Source organism: Canis lupus, chromosome 15 (assembly GCF_011100685.1).
Source record: "Canis lupus familiaris isolate Mischka breed German Shepherd chromosome 15, alternate assembly UU_Cfam_GSD_1.0, whole genome shotgun sequence".
Lineage (NCBI taxonomy): Eukaryota > Metazoa > Chordata > Mammalia > Carnivora > Canidae > Canis > Canis lupus.
This window is the reverse complement of record NC_049236.1, coordinates 45,188,896-45,205,920: the sequence shown is the minus strand read 5'-3', so window position 1 is coordinate 45,205,920 and position 17,025 is coordinate 45,188,896. Positions and strand designations below refer to the sequence as shown.

General features: G+C 35.8%; 1 protein-coding gene across 19 annotated transcripts in view; it reads left to right on the top strand.

The window, feature by feature from the left end:
- The window catches only part of SLC10A7 (solute carrier family 10 member 7), a 243,037-nt gene that overhangs the window by 54,412 nt on the left and 171,600 nt on the right, over window positions 1-17,025 (top strand). For 2 of the 19 annotated variants that reach the window (XR_005370812.1, XR_005370813.1), the window contains exon 5: window positions 5,283-5,337. The exons of 16 other annotated variants lie outside the window; for them this stretch is intronic. The gene's annotated coding sequence lies outside the window, so the exon portion shown is untranslated. The remainder of the gene's footprint in view (window positions 1-5,282; window positions 5,338-17,025) is intronic. One more of the 19 variants, XR_005370814.1, reaches the window with a different exon arrangement.

Sequence of the window (17,025 nt, the reverse complement as noted above, 5' to 3'; positions counted from 1 at the left end):
GAGACACAGGCAGAGGGAGAAGCAGGCAGGCTCCATGCACCGGGAGCCCGACGTGGGATTCGATCCCAGGTCTCCAGGATCGCGCCCTGGGCCAAAGGCAGGTGCTAAACCGCTGCACCACCCAGGGATCCCAATACATTTTTTTTTAAGTGAGTATAACAAACACTTTTTAAAAGGAAATAAAAGCTCTGTTTTTACCTATGACACTGCAGCTTCAAGTATGTAAATCCTTATCCATTTTTACTTACAACCTAAAATCATTCCACATAAATGTCTTCATTTATTTGTAATTTAAATTCCCTAAAATGACTACTTTGATAATGGCTGTTATGGGTGCTTTTTCTAATAACATAAAATTACTGTTATTCTCAACAAAGTGACTTTTTTTTCTTTTGGGTTAGGTTCACATTATCACATAAACATAATTTTTGACTAAGAGCTTATCAAGGAAAAGGCTTACCATTCATTTGCTGTGGCATCTCCTAGTAACATACAATATTACAAAATGGCTAGGAAACGTTATCTTCTTGTATTGTTTACAATTTTTTTAGTATCTTATTTTTTTTTATTATAAAGGTAGTATGTGTTCCTAGTGATCTAGAAAATGTAGTTAAATAAAACTAATACCATAATCCCCCTAGTCAGATAATGATATTAATATTTTATGTATATCTCCCAGATATTTTTTGTACATATGTTTAATAAAATGAGATCATATAATGCATACTGTTTTGTAATCCTATTTACCCACTTAGCAATTCGTGATCATTTCTCCATAGCGCTCTAAAACACTGTTTCTAAGGACTATTAACTATTCTCATGTGTGGATATGCAGCGTTTTGTTTCAGTCCTTGATAATTTTGGCTATTAAAAAAATAATGTTATAATGAAAATCCTTTTAACTAAATTTTTTCTCGGATCTGTATTATTTTCTTAGATAATTTTTTTTAATGGAATTGCTGGGTCATGGTGTGTGTTTGGACATTTGTAAGGCTTTGCTGCTTACTGCAACACTTCCTGCAAGATTATAAGAGATGCAGAGGCATCTTTTCCCTGAACTCTCATCTATCACACAAATTACTACTTTTCAAAATCTTTGCTCATTTGATAGTTTCCTCCTTTACACTACTTTGGTTTTCTCAGTGTGCAAGTCACTCCATGCTGTAAAGATGGAGAGTCCACGTAACATTTTATAGAAATGTGTATTTAATACATATTTTTATTTCATCCTTCTCCTCACTGCCCAATTTCTTTGCTCATATTTTAGAGTAAAATACTGATGACAACATTTAAAAAGTTGCTCTGTTTCTTTAATTTACTTCAACCAAAAGACATACACATTGTAGTCGCTGGAAGTGTTGTTTAACTAGACCCCTAACCGTGTTATAAATGGTGCCTGTGGAAGGATCTGGGGACAAGACCTTTAAACTTTTTTTTTTTAATCACATCTTAAGATCTGTGAGAATCTGAACTTATATAAGAATGTTTGGGCTGCTGTTATTACAGTGAAACCTTCTGAGAGTATCTTCTCAGGTAATTTTTTTAGAGAAAGTCACTTACAGATATAAAACGTTTGACCAGAAGAAAGCCTCAGGTTGTCAGAGTTACTTATACACCATTGTTCAGCTGGGCCTCTTTATTAAATCATGTCTTGGCAGTCCATTAGTTGTGGTGCTACAGCTATTGCATGGCCCACTAAGCTAATATACCTTCAATCACTAACAGAAGGATAACCTTAATAAAAATTTGAAGTCGATTTAGTGCTCCACTGCTTGCTGACTAGTGTTTTACATTTTAGTGTGTCTATACAATTTCCATTCCATGTATTTTTGATATTCATATATATCTTATCTACATAATATATTGGAATCAAATAAAGATTAACGGCCTAGAGAAGGAAGAGCATTTGGAAGTTCTTGTAATCCTGTCTCGCCACTGCGGGAAATTGTGTGATCTTGAGCAAGTCACATCCTACATTGGGCTTGTGTCCAACCATTTTATGTTTTAACTTCAACTCTGCCATTGTAGGAAAAAAGAATTGCTCTGTTCTGCCCTCCATAAAAACTTGAGTAACTAGAATCATAAAAGAGCAGGTCCACGTTATTCAATGGTAAATGATACAAGAGAAAGCTCATTTAAAATCAATTTGCTTTGAAAGAATTAACATTTACTAGTAATTACTGAAAAATATGTTTAGCTTTTATTTTGAAAAAATGAAACTAAATGATGAAAACAAATGTATGATTCATTTAACAAAATTTGGGTTATATTATAATTCTGTACTGATTCTTGGCATATTGTTTTAGAAGGTAGGGATCAAGATAATTTTCTCGAAAAATGTTAAGATGACATGATGTCACATCTTTTCATCCTGTTTATTTTGCTACACAATCATAAAGATACAAATTTGCAAAAAAAAAGTGGAGGTTTTGTAAATTTTTCCAATGCTCTCATTTCAAGAAATAGTCTAATTACCCTCCTTTTAAGCACCGGTCCTGTCATTTATTTTTTTCTTACTTGTCATTAACTTTGTGCTTAATTTCACCGACTTAATGAAATCCTGCATCTTCTGTAAGACTCACAATTATATTTAGCAACCTATTTATGTTCTATTTGTGATGTATTGTCAGGTTTAAAATACCGTGCAATCAGTGAGAGTCAACCAACCAAAGCAGAGATAGATATTATTGTGAAGTAGTTAGAGTGTGAGTGTGGGAAGAGAAAATATCTTCTGTGGGAACCCTTTTAGAAATGGTAAGTTCATTAGGGAACCTTTTCCTGCTGTTTGTTTCCATGTACAATCTAAATTCTTCAGGGATTTGGAATGAATACCAGTGTAATGAAGGCTTGCTGGGCCTTACTTTATAAGGTCCTTTGTATGGTTGTAGGATACCTAGAGGTTTTATATCTCATTTAATACTCAGAAAATTTTGTGAATTGGATATTGTTATTCCATATAAAATGAAGACACTGAGATTTTTAAAAATATTTTTAAATTTATTTATTTATTTAACCATTTATTTGACTGAGAAAGAGTATAAACAGGCAGAGGAAGAGGGAGAAGCAGACTCCCCACTGGGCAGGGAACCTGATGCGGGGCTCAATCCCAGTACCCTGGGATCATGACCTGAGCCAAAGGTAGACACTCATCCAGCTGAGCCACACAGGTGCCCTTGAGGTTTTTTTTTTTTTTTAAGATTTATTTATTTATTCATGATAGACATAGAGAGAGAGAGAGAGTGAGAGAGAGAGAGAGGCTCAGAGACACAGGCAGAGGGAGAAGCAGGCTCCATGCCGGGAGCCCGACATGGGACTCGATCCCAGGACTCCAGGATGGCGCCCTGGGCCAAAGGCAGGCGCCAAACCGCTGAGCCACCCAGGGATCCCCAATGATTTTAAATTAAAATGTTTTCTTTAATATGAAATCTTTATCATCTTTAAATAAGTATGAAAGAAGAGTGTCTTTTTTGAATGTCAGATCAACCCATAGTCTTTAAGTATCCCCATTACGTTATTGTTGAAAATAATGATTTAAAAGACATTTTTACAAATTACAAGCAGAGCTCTGAAGCTTCAGCTTTCATAGGTAATAAGTAGTAACAGTAACTCAGTGGTTTTAATTATATTTCTATTAGGTAAAGGCATACTACTAATATTTATTTATTGAAATTTTCTGTATAAACCTTAAAACCAAGTAATGGAAAAGTTAAACCATAATGTCATATAGTTATATTTTTCATTTTTTTGTTTACTTTTTAAATTTTTAAAGGTTTTAAAAGTCAGGTTGATGGATGTATAATTCACAGACAGTAAAATTCACCCTTTTAAAGTATATAGTATGATTCATTTTGGAATATATGTAAAGTCAAAACATTGGCATCATGCCAAAAAATTATTTTATGCCTCTTTTTCCTTCTCCTATCTTCAGTCTCTGATAACCAGTGATCTGAATTCCGTCTGTATAGTTTTGTCTTCTTGAGGATATTATATTATTGGACTCATATAGTATGTAGTTTTTTGTATCTGGCTGCATTTATTTAGCATAATGTTTTTGAGATGCACCCATATTGTTACATATACCAATACTTCATTACTTTTTATTGCTGAGTAGTATTCTATTGCATGGATGTATCATAATGTGTAAATCCATTCACCATTTGATGGACATTTGGATAGTTTCCAGGTTGAGGCTGTTATAAATAAAGCTGCTCTTAACATTTCAGTACACATTCTTGTATGAACATACAAGATTCATACAAGATGAATATCCAAGAGTGGGATGGCTGGATCACTTGTAAGTATAGGTGGAATGTTAAAAGAAACTGCTAATTTTTTTTCCCCCAGTGGTTGTATCATTTTGGATCCATCCAAGCAATATATGAGAGTTCTATTTGGTCCATATCCTCACTAGCACTGAACTATCAGTTTTTTATTATTATTATTTTTTAAAAATTTTAGCTCTTCTAGTAGATATATAGTGGTATCTTATTATTTTAATTTACATTTCTCTAATAACTAATGATGTTGAGTATCTTTTCATGCATTGATTTGCTATGCATAGCTCTTCTTTAGTGAAATGTCTGTTCACATCTTTTAGCCTGTTTTTTATTGTATTGTCTTATTTAGTTGTAAGAATTTTTTAAAAATATATTTGCAAAACATATATCTGAAAAAGATATATGTATGTAACAGTTTTTCAATTTGTGGCTTGCTTTTTCATTTTCTTAACAATGTCTTTGAAGGAAAGAAGTTTTAAATTGTAATGAAGACCAATTTATCATTTTTAAATTTTAAAGTTACAATTTTTGTATCCTATCTGATAAATGCTGTCCTCAACCAAAGTCATGAAGATTTTCTTCATATTCTCTTCTAATAGTTTTATAGATTTAGCTCTTATATGTAGCTCTATGATCTATTCCAACTTATGTTTTATGTATGGTGTGAGGTAAGAATTAAAGTTCTGCTTTGTTTTGTTTTAGAGATGTCAGTACCACTTTTACCAAAAAGATTATTTTCTCCCCATTAAATTACTGTGCACCCTTGTCAAAAATCAATGTATCATAACTATATGGATCTGTTTCTGGACTATTTTCTTTCATTGATTTATACATCTGTCATTAGGCTAGTACCACACTGTTAATTAGTGTAGCTTTATATTAAGTGTTGAAATCAAGTAATATGTTAACAGTATTCTCATCCTTTAAATATCTGAAGGATGAAGGATCTCAAGATGTCACTTCTTTCCTGATATTGGTCATTTCTATCTTTTCTTTTCCTCCTAGAGCAGAAATGGACACACTATGGCTTGCAGGCTAAGTCAGTCTTGCTGCATGTATAGTAAGTGAATTAAGAATGGTTTGTATATATATATGTATATATATATATTTTTTTTTTTTTTTTGAGAGAGAGAGAGAGCGTGCACACATGCAAGCAGGGAGGGGCAGAGAGAGAGAGATAGAATCTTTTTTTTTTTTTTTTTTTTTTTTTTTTTTTTTTTTTTTAATTTTTATTTATTTATGATAGTCAGAGAGAGAGGCAGAGACATAGGCAGAGGGAGAAGCAGGCTCCATGCACCGGGAGCCTGATGTGGGATTCGATCCCGGGTCTCCAGGATCGCGCCCTGGGCCAAAGGCAGGCGCCAAACCGCTGCGCCACCCAGGGATCCCGAGAGATAGAATCTTAAGCAGACTCCACACCCAGTGCAGAACCTTCTCTCAGGACCCTGAGATCTTGACCTGAGTGGAAATTAAGAGTTGGATGCCTCACTGACTGAGCCACCTAAGTGTCCCTCTACATTTTTTTATCAGGTAGAAAAAAATAACAAAAAGAGTAAAATTTCATGAAACATGAAAATTAAATGAAAATAAAAATTTAGTGTCCATGCATAAAATTTTATTGGGACACAACCACATTCATTCACTTATGTATTATCTATGGCTGCTTTTGTTCTATAATAGTAGAGTTAAGGATTTGTGATCATATGGGCTACAATGCCTAAAATATTTATTATGTTGCTCTAGTATAGTAAAAATATATATCTAATCTTTGTCCTAGTTTCTTGGCTCAGAGTTTCAAAAACCCTTGAAATTTCCTGAGTGATTATAGAGTGTTTTGTTATGCTAATTAGATGACTCTTGATGGGCTCCTAGATAAATTTAGGATATGGGCTGGTCACCAGAAAGACCAATCATGTGACTTGAGTGCTGGAACAGCCACTCCACCTCCAGGGAAGGAGAGGGAGCTGGACATGGAGTTCAATCACTTGGTTAATGATTTAATCAATTATGCCTATAATGAAACCCCAATTATAAACTATGGACACTGAAGCTCACTGATGCTTCCTGGTTGGTGAACATATTCATCTACTGGGAGAGTGATGCACCCTGACTCCACGGGGATAGAGCACAGAAGTTCCCAGACCTCCCTCTTTGTGTATTGCTCATAATCAAAGTGTAATCTTAACTATAGCTTTCAGTGAGGTCAGGTCAGTGAGCTGTTTTATTGAATTATTGAACCCAAAAGGGTCTTGGGAACTCCTAAATTTATAGCCTGTTGGTTAGGAGTGCTGGTGGCCTGGGGATTCCTAGAGTACAGCTGCCCTCTGAAGTGATGGCAGTCTTGTGGAGGACTGAGCTTTGAACTTGTGGGGTCTATGCTGTGCTAACTCCAGGGTTAGCATCAGAATTCTATTGCAGAATATTCAGTTGGTTTAGACTAGTTGGGTTGAAATAGAACAGTAGCCCTTTACAGAGAAGGCTTTCCAATTCCTTTTCTAAGGCTTTATCATCAGTTTTACTGATTTTTTTTCCCAAAGAACCAGCTTTTGATTTCATTGATCTCTGTTGCCTTTATCATTTTTTATTTCATTCATTTCTGCTCATATTTTTACTTAATTTCTTTCCTGTACTTATTTTGTGTTTAATTTGTCCTTCTTTTTCTCATCTTTTTCCTTTTTTTTTTTTTAGAGTAGGCTCCTACTTAAAATTGGGACTTGAACTCATGACCCTGAGATCAAGACCTGGACTGAGATCGAGAGTCAGATACTCAATCTACTGATTCAGCTAGGTGCCCTTCTCATTCTTATACTTTGGGAATTATGCCATCCCTTCCTATCTTGGTGTTCAGTGACATCATGTTTGCAGCTTGAAATTAGCCATGGTGGGGAGTATTTACAGCTCAAAAATCAGCGAATGTTATAAACTGATGTTCCTCCCCTCATCCTGAGAGCCAGTTATTAAACATTTACCAGCATACTACTTGTAACAGCAATAACACAGCTCTTTTTGAATCTTCTCAGGAGACCTAACATAAAAAGATGATCTCAAATGAAAAGTTAATTCAGAAAAAGAAAGGACTTGATAGTGAGAAAATTTTTAAAATCTAGAATTTTAAAAGAGATTATGCAATCTTTGATCTTGAAGATATGAAGAATAGGATAGGGGGGTTCATTTTGTTACTGATTTCAGTGTAATCCTTTTTGAGGAAAAGTGCCTTGATTAGATGATCTGCAAAAGTCCATTTCCGTTCTGTGAATCTATGGTAAGTTATTTCCCAGAAGATGGTAGGAAAGCTGTTTTATTGCTAATGAAAAGCTGATGAGAGAGTTATTGCTGAGGGATTGATCCATTGTCCTCTTAAGAAGCTCTGAGATTCCCAGACCTAATGGATGGAAAAGAGCAGAAATAACAGAGGTAGGTAGCTAGGGTCTAAAATTTGTAAGAAACACTAGATGATTTGACATAGGTTGTCACTTATGTTTTGTGGATGCCCTTCTAAAAAAAGTGGTAAGGGAATTCTTAGCCAGTTTCTCTCTTGGTGTGCTGAGAGCTTAGTTCATGGATTGGCATTAAGGAGAGCTTCCATTAATTGATCAGAAAAGTGCTCGTTGTCCATCACTAGGAGGTATTGAAAAAGTCCACTTTAAAGGAAATTTTAGTAGTTAATTTCTGTGCTTCCATAACTCTGATCCCATTGATTTTATTGTGTTATAGCCATTATGATGTCTAGCCTCATACTATGAGCAGATACTCTGGCATTCATTTTTGTACTCTCAGTGCTTAGTGTAAGAAGCTAATAAATTTCTGTTGAATAAATAAATAATTAAAGGAGCACTTATTTTATTCCTTCTTGACAGGACATAAAAAATCCAAAAGATAAGAACAATTAAACTTCAGGTCATTGAGAATTTGGCATTTTTAAAAAAGATACAATGTTAAGTAGTGTGGAATATTTCGAGTAGGTTTTATTCAGCTTCATCTTAGAAATTCACAAGTGCTTAATAAGGTATTAATAAATGATATGTATTTTCAATTTAATAGTTGATAATCTGAATTACAACCACAGTCTGTTCCTGAGTATTCAGTGTTAACAAGTAAGTCGAGGTAGTTTTTTTCTTGGTATTATCTTCAATTTCTTTCAATTTTTAGTCAGACATTGAGCCCCTCATAATGTGCACAGCATTAAGATTTCCCTAAAGATAAAAGAATGTTTGTTGTACTTAATATATTATTTATTGTGTGTATTTTTCTAAAACATATATAATCAGTGCAAAAACCTTGAAAATCAAGGAAAAAATCACAAAGAAAAAAAAATTGATAACCGTTACCCCAACATAACCACTATTGGTGTTTTAGTTTATGCCCTTTTATATTACATATTTATAAATATCTGTTAAGAATAACATATAAAATAGACAGTGTGGGTATAATAGAGAGGGTACAAGGAACATCTGTGGATGAGTTCTATTCTGGCTTTGCCACTAGCCAATATGACCTTGGGAAAGATGCTTTTATCTCTCTAGAGTTCTATTTCTTCACATATAAAGGGATTGTCATAGTATCTAAGGGCCCTTACCAGTTGAAAATTCTGATTTCATTGAAATTGAACACCTTTGAAGACTGAGATTTCAGGAGGATGAAATTGCAAGTGTTCTACTAAGTCTATATTCATCTCAGTTACGAGGAAGGTTTAAAAAATCTTGAATTAGTATAAATATTTCCTGTTAAGATCAGTAGGTTTTGTCAGTATGAAACAGTTATACTTAAAGTGTAACATATTTCTCTTGGAGCAAGAATCACGATCTCAACTGATGAAGTTACTTGAGCTAATAAATATGTTTTTAGGAAATGTTAAAGTAATCCTCGTTAGCCTTTAACTATGTTACAAGAAATGAGAAATTCAGGATCACCACTATTTTAAGTATGTGCTATTTTATCAAAAAAGCATACCAAGAAGAAAATCAAAGCCATGCTACTTGATTCTTTGTACACCTCAAGAAAATTGATTTTGTCTTCCCTCCTCCATGCCATGCGTATGGTGAAAATGGTAGGTTGCTATGCAAGAGCTATTGGATATTACGCAGCAAAGCTTTAAAAGTGTTAAAAGGTGTCTGTTTTGTCTTAGAAGGATCAGTTTTCATATTAAACAATTTTTGTTGGACAGTTAAGGTGTCCTTTTACCATTTTGTAGATGGATTTTTTTGTATGCATTTTAACGGTTATTTAAGAGTCCCCATGTGCTTAGAAAGGAATCTGAATATATGTGCCTTTTTTTAAAAGCCTCAGCACAATGTGGGTTATTCCATCAATACCATCAAATGACTGGGAGCTGTAGTCGGAACAATATGTAAAAATACAGCTTGTGAAAGATTTCCTTTATTAACTGTCATCATCCGCAGAATATATGTTCAAATAAACGTTGTGTAATAACTAAATTTGAGATTAATAGGCCCCTTAAGAAACAGCGAAGTCATTCAGAATAGTCAGTGAAAAATAGGCTGTAAGACTGTAACATGCACATATTGTCCTGCTTACATGCTCTCTCTGGTGTCATTCCCATTTATCACTGTCGACGGGCTCTGTTCTCATTAAAACACTCTTGCACAAAAGCAACTTAATTTTCTTAAGAGGAGAGGACACCTGATTCAATTTAGCACCCAGAAACGGTAACTTGAATATATTTTTTCCTTGCCTGAATTGAGATGAATAGTTACAAACAAGAATAGCCACCCCCCATTCACCTCAAGATTAAGGATATTAAATAATTTTTTCCACTGGTAGCAAGAAATGAACCTGTAGAAGCAGGCAAGAAACGTAGCTGACTCTGAGAAAAGCAGCTGGATGTATTTACTAGCACCTTGCATCTATATGAACTTATGTTCATTCCTGTAATGTTTTTAAACAAAGAGTTAAAGTGGTCCTTAAAATGGTGCATTTAAAGGTTCATGTTCTAAAAGTAATCTTTCTTTAAATTGGGGAATGCCTTGTAGTAGTTCTGTAGTCTTCATCTGTACTTGTTTGTTGACAAAAAAAATATTCAGCAATGATTGTAAAATAATGTTCTACTTTTTTGTCACTGCTGCTTTAAAAGTGCAATTAACATAAATAATAGAATAAAATGAAGAGTGCCCCTTTAATGTTGAACATGGTGTATAAACTCACATTTTAACTGATGTCCCATGTATTTACTTTTCTGTGGTATGGTTCAATAGTATTTAAATATTTAATATAGAAATATATAACTCATATTTTACTTGTTAGTAGATTTATACAGTGAAAATAGTGGTAATTAGGTAGTATTAAAATGCTTTAGCAAGTAAGGTGCTTCTCAAGAAGCCAATTATATAACTGGCCTTTAAAGAAAATGGAATAAACTTTTCTAAAATCCCTTTTTTTTTTTTTTTTTTTTGGCATTTCCATAGCATATAGCAACTTGGAAAATACCAGTAAGTCAAAAGAAAATATTTTATGTTTCTGTATTTAATAGAAGACCAAGGATTGGAATTCAATCTTTGATGTCTGTGTTTTTTCAAACTGAACCTATGCTTTGAGAGGAAATAAATATTAAATGAAAATTTTAATTTTGGTAAAAATTTAAATAAAAATTGAAAATTGAAAACTATTATATTCTCCTTGTGAATCAGAGGCTGGAGTGACATAAATTTAAATAGTTGAAGAACTTTTCCAGGGTAAGAATGCAGCTTTGATTCACTACTAATAGTCAATTTTCTTTTCCTTTTTTTTTTTTTCAATAATGTCTTATGCTATCTGCAATGGGAACAAGAGATTATGCTAAATAAAACTTATGCCTACTCAAACATATCTTAAAGAAGCATTTTTTTATTTATCTAACCTGCCTGATTAGCCCTTTCTTATTTTCTGCCTCATTTCAGAACATGATTGTATCAGGCTTCAAGTAATAGAAAAATCAGACTAAAAGTAGCTTAAACAAGCAGAGACTTATTTTCTCATATACCAAGATGCCTGGAGGTGGGGGTTGCTGGCATTTGTTCTGTGGTTCAATGATATTAGAGTGGCTATCTCTGTACTGCTACCGGCCTTTCTCTTCTGGATGCCAATAGCTTTCACTGCTGTAGGCAGGAGGAACGGAAGAAGGGCAGTGCCAGAAACTCACCTCCCTAACCCTCACCATCAAGCATATATCAATTTATATCTCAGGGGCCAGAAGTCTGTTGCATGGCAATACTAGCTTTTCCTTTTTCATTTGTACTTTTTGTGTCTTATTTTAAAAATTGTCTCCTTTTTTTGAAGGCCTAAAAATAGTCTCATTTGTTCCTAGAAGTTTTCAAGTGTTACTTTCCAACTCTAGGCGTTGAATTCAAACTAGGATGTTCTTTTTAAAAATGATTTATTTATTTATCTTGAGAGAGAGAAGAGGGTGAGAGCACAGGGTGGGGAGGGGCAGAGGCAGAGGGAGAGAGAGAATTTCAAGTGGACTTCCTGCTGAGCACAGAACCTGATGCAGGGCTGAATCCCAGAACCCTGAGATCATGACCTAAGCTGAAATAAAGAGTCGGACGCTTAACCAACTGAGCTACCCAGGTGCCCCACTAGTATTTCTTTTTTACTGTATTATGAAATACTCAGTTTCTTCTTCTTTCCTAACTGCTTCATAACAGTGCTGTTGTTATATACAGCTTTCTCACATTTGTAATTTTCTATTGTAAACTTCTGTTCAGTAGAGGTTGTTTTATCTGGAAATCCACTGTGTTCTGGATTGTTGAAGGGACCCTAAAGTGAAGTTTTGCATTTGCTTCTTTCAGGACCTCAGGAATTCTCTTGGTCTTTGGTTCTTTTCGTCTTTTGTTTTCTTGATTTAGTCGTTAGTTCAGGATTCTGAATCACAGAGGTAGTGTCAGTTCAGACCTGTGCCCACCCTTGATGTAACTGGCTTTATGTTACTTTCTTGATTTTGTAAGTAGAGTTTTCTAGGGTTCTGCTCTGCTTGCTGCTGATGACTCGCTTCCGTGGCACAGGGCATGAGTCTGTTGTCCAGGAGCGTGTAGCACCATCTCACCTGCTTTACCATCCTGCCTTTGCTCTGTGTCTAGGACCTGGCTTTTCTTGTTTTCTTTTAGCCCAATTTTACAATTAAAATATTGTTTTGTTACTGTAATCTCTTTATTGAGTGGTGTGAATTTAATGATTATGTACATGAAATGCCATCCTACATAACTCCATTTCCCCATCTCTCCTCTCTCCTTTGACAGCATCATTGGTTTTTCTAGTCACCTTTAGTTGCAAAAATTGTAAATTATGTAGTAAATAGGATTGATTTTTTGTATTTAATTTAATTTAGGGCAATCTAGTGTAAAACTCCAGATTCCCTTCTTTCCCAATTTAGGCCTAATCTGTGTTTTAAAATTTTTATTTTAAAGATTTATTTGTTTGAGAGAAGAGGTCTGGGGTTGGAGGGGCAGAGGACAAGAGAGAGAGAGAATCTTAAGCAGACTCCACGCCAAGTGCAAAGCCTGACTCGGTGCTCAGTCTCATGCATCTGAGATCACAACCTGAGCCGAAACCAGGAGTCAAACACTTCACAGACTATACCACCCAGGCGCCCCTAACCTGATTTTAAAACATTGAACACTATACTTTTTCCCTTAATGAATGTACATATATATGATAAAATAGGCAGGACCAGTGGGGAAGAGGGCATGGTCTGTTTCACTTTTTTTTTAACCTCCTTTTTTTTTTTTTTTTTTTTTAACCTTCTCACCTTCCGTACTTCTGGCCTTTTTAGAGTCAGGGTGAATTTAGAACTAGTGCATTACAGGGTTAGGGAGTCTTACCATACTGGTGCTGATGAAATCCAGCCCTCAGTGCCTTGGGTCATGGCAGACACCCACGAACTATGTCTTTTTGCTGGACAGGTTAAGGGAGGGAGTTCTTCAGAGTATATACTTCCAGCCCCTGCCCCTAAGCATATTCCCCTCAGCCTCTTATTGCTGGACCCTTCACCCTGGAAGTCTGTTTCTTTGGTTCCCTCAAGATGAATTAAGTATGATGGCATTCCGCTGAGGCATGTACCCAGCCCAAGTGGTATTGACAGGGCCTCGCCCCATCACAGAACTGAAGTATGCTTTGCCCAGCTGGTTACTGTCTCTCTTCCTACTGCTGTGGTCTGTTCTAGGCAGCCTCCCCACCTTTGCTGTTTCCAGTCCTCAAGCAAGTGCTATTTCTGGTTCATTACACAGTCTTCTTATCCCCGCCCCCTCCCTAGTTCTAGGGAATATACCATGATGTACTGTGATGTTTCAGAGAAGTCTCACAGAGTGCACTCTGCTCCTTTGCAGCCTAGTGAGTGCTCTCTCCCCTCAGTAAGCATCTGGCACAGGGCAGCAGTGCCATTCTTGCTTCCTTGCAATTTCTCCTATGTCCATTGTTGGTTCTTTTGTCTATATTGGCCCTATCCTCAACTTGACAGGGGTGGTGAGAGGAGGTCAGGTTTCTCCTCTAAGGGACGAGGAAAAGTCCAAAGACCTTCTACTCCTGGAAATGTCCTTTTATCAATACTTTCTAGAATTTCCCGTCTTTTCTTCTATAGCCTGCATGTGAAATGGTCTCTGGCCTAGTTTTTCATGTTTTTTTTGTTTTTTTTTTTTTTTTGTCATTACTGTATGGGTATATCTGGTATACCAGATTCTGGTATTCTTATCTTTAGGAATGATGGGGGACTTGCCACATACTCTCCTCGGTTTGGAGCATTATTGGGAATTCTGAGATAACCATAAATGTCCCACTTTAATATTAGGGTAGGCGTTTCTGATTTTGTTGAGTGGGGAAGCAACAGGGGACACTGGAAGTTTCATAAATTAATTTGCAGTAGATCATTAATACCCAATGTGAATAATGGATTTCATTTCTTCATTTAGTGGGCTTATGACAATGGAAGGAAAAAGAAGGGTTTTGGATCAGCATTATGAATATTTTAGATTTAGTGTCTAAGAGGAGACTTAAGTGGGACTCAACAATGTTCATATATTTGAAGTGCAGTCATTTCATAAAAGGACTACATATTTGTGTCACTCCAGGACATAACACAGGGCTTGGCTGTAACAAAAGATAAAGGTTTCAGGTAGAACTTCATGACATTTAAAGGCATTTGACAATGGTAGAGTTTGCATTTATGAATTAGAAAACTTTCTGTCCCCATTGTTTTCAGGTGTTTTTTTTTTTTTTTTTTTTTTTTTTTTTATGATAGGCACACAGTGAGAGAGAGAGAGGCAGAGACACAGGCAGAGGGAGAAGCAGGCTCCATGCACCGGGAGCCCGATGTGGGATTCGATCCCGGGTCTCCAGGATCGCGCCCTGGGCCAAAGGCAGGCGCCAAACCGCTGCGCCACCCAGAGATCCCCTGTTTTTTTTTTTAATTTATCTTTTTGTTTCAAATAACTTAAAGTAGGTTATAAAGAATTTTTTTTAAAGATTTTATTTATTAATGAGAGACACACACACAGAGATGCAGAGACACAGGCAGAAACAGAAGCAGGCTCCATGCAGGGAGCCCGATGTGGGACTTGATCCCGGGTCTCCAGGATCAAGCCCTGGGCTGAAGGCGGCGCTAAACCGCTGAGCCACCCGGGCTGCCCGGTTATAAAGAAATTAATTTGTTCTTGAACTTATTCAATTTTCCAAAATAATTTACTAACGACATGGCGTACAACAGATAACAAAATATTAACAAAATACTATATATTGGGCAAAATTGGGCAGATACTAAAAGCACTATATTATCTAAAAGTGTGTAATAGAAAGAAAGTCAATCTACTTAGTATTAAAAAAAACCTCAGTAATGAACTTTTTTTCAGTTAGCCTTGATCTGATTATCCATCAAATGTGATTACACCAAGGTATATACTTACAGATGGAATTCATGAGTTAATAATAAAAACATTACCATACAGGGCATTTAGTTAGCTTTAGCATTCATTCATTTCTGTTTGATTCAGTAATATTTATTGAGGTCCTACTACAAGCCAGGTGCTGTTCTAGGCACTGAGGACATGATCTTGTACAAGTTAGGCAAAATTCTTATTGTAGGAGCATTATAGACAGAGAGTAATTAAATTATTTCTAGCAAAAACAATATTAACAAATGAAATGCTGTATTTAAAAATCAGTAGACTAAAAAAAATCAATAGACTCTTTCAGGTATGGCTTCTAGAAGGCAAGAGAGAGGAAACATATCCTAAGAAAGTCTGATTGTATAATCTGAAGGGTTCCACCTTCAGAGCAAATTATCCGGGTGGCTCATATTTGATCTCAGTTCATTCTCTATAGCCATGTTTGTTTTCTACAAAAATAATGGTGGATTTTTGTTTTATTTTCAAAATCAAATATTTATATGCTGTAGAAACTCATGAAAGAGGCCCTCTGTTCATCCTGTAGCTTCTTATGCCCCCAGCACCATGCAGTGTGCTCTAGAGGGTGCTCAACCTCCATCTTGTCCAGGCAACCAACAAGGGAGATCACAAATGTGCAAAGTAGAGGTTAAAATCTTAATTTTGTTTTAAAATAAAATGTTTATTACATTTTTGACACAAAGGAATTGAAAATGCAAATAATAAAAGGCTCAACATCTCCCTGCCCAGATAACCTTTGTTGAAATGTAAAAAAGGAATAGGTTAAAAACAAAAGCTGAGTAAGACAGAACAAAATGAAAAATAAAATGACCCCTCACCTAATCCCTTTCAACAAATATAACCATTTTAGGAGTTTTTTTTTTTTTTTTTTTTGTGATCCCTTTCAGAAAAGAGGTTTTTTTTAATACCTACATGTGTATACATACGCGTGTATGTACCTATTTACATAATAGGAATGTGATATTGTGATTTATAATAAGAAATATATATTTGATCTTTGTCCCAGTTTCTGGCACTGAGCTCGCGTGGAACTTCCTAAGTGAAGTTCATATAAAAATTAGTCTTTTCTTATGTTAATTAGGTGACTTTTGGAAAGCCCCTAGCTCACTTAGGGATCAACTGGAGATTAAAGGGCTAGAATTTTTGGTCCAGCTCCCAATACCTCTGGGGAGGAGAAAAGGCCCGAGATACTGTTCAATCACCAATGGCCAATGATTTAATCAATCATACCTGTTTAATGGAGCCTCTGTAAAACCCCGAAAGGACAGTTTGGGAGAGCTTCTTGGTTGGTGACCACGTGGAACTGCTGAGAGTGTGTCACGCTTGGAGAGAGCCTGGGAAGCCCAGTGCCCTTTCTCTATACCTTGCCCTGTGCATCTCTTCCGTCTGTTCCTGTAGAGCCTTTTCATAATAGAGTGGTAATTGAGTGAATAAAACTTGTTTCCTCAGTTCTGTGAGCTGCTCTAGGAAACTAATCAAACTCAAGGACAGGGTTGTGGGAACCTCTGATTTATAGTCAGACTGTTGGAAGCACAGGTCATGACAACATGATCTTTGTGATTGACATTGGAAGTGGGCACAGTCTTTTGGGACTGAGCCCTTGAGCTATGGGATCTGACACTAGTTTCAGGTGGACAGGGTCAGAATTGAGTTGAATTGTAGGACATCCAGCTCATGTTGGAGAATTGCTTGGTGGTGTGGGGAAAAACATGTTGAAGGAATTACACACAGTTTCAAAATTTGCTTTTTCACTTTAAATATCTTAGCCGACTTTCATATGGGTATATGCAGATCATCCTCTTTTTAATGGCTTCAGAGTATTCCTTGGTAATTCTAGATTTTGTTAACTAACTCTATTGCTA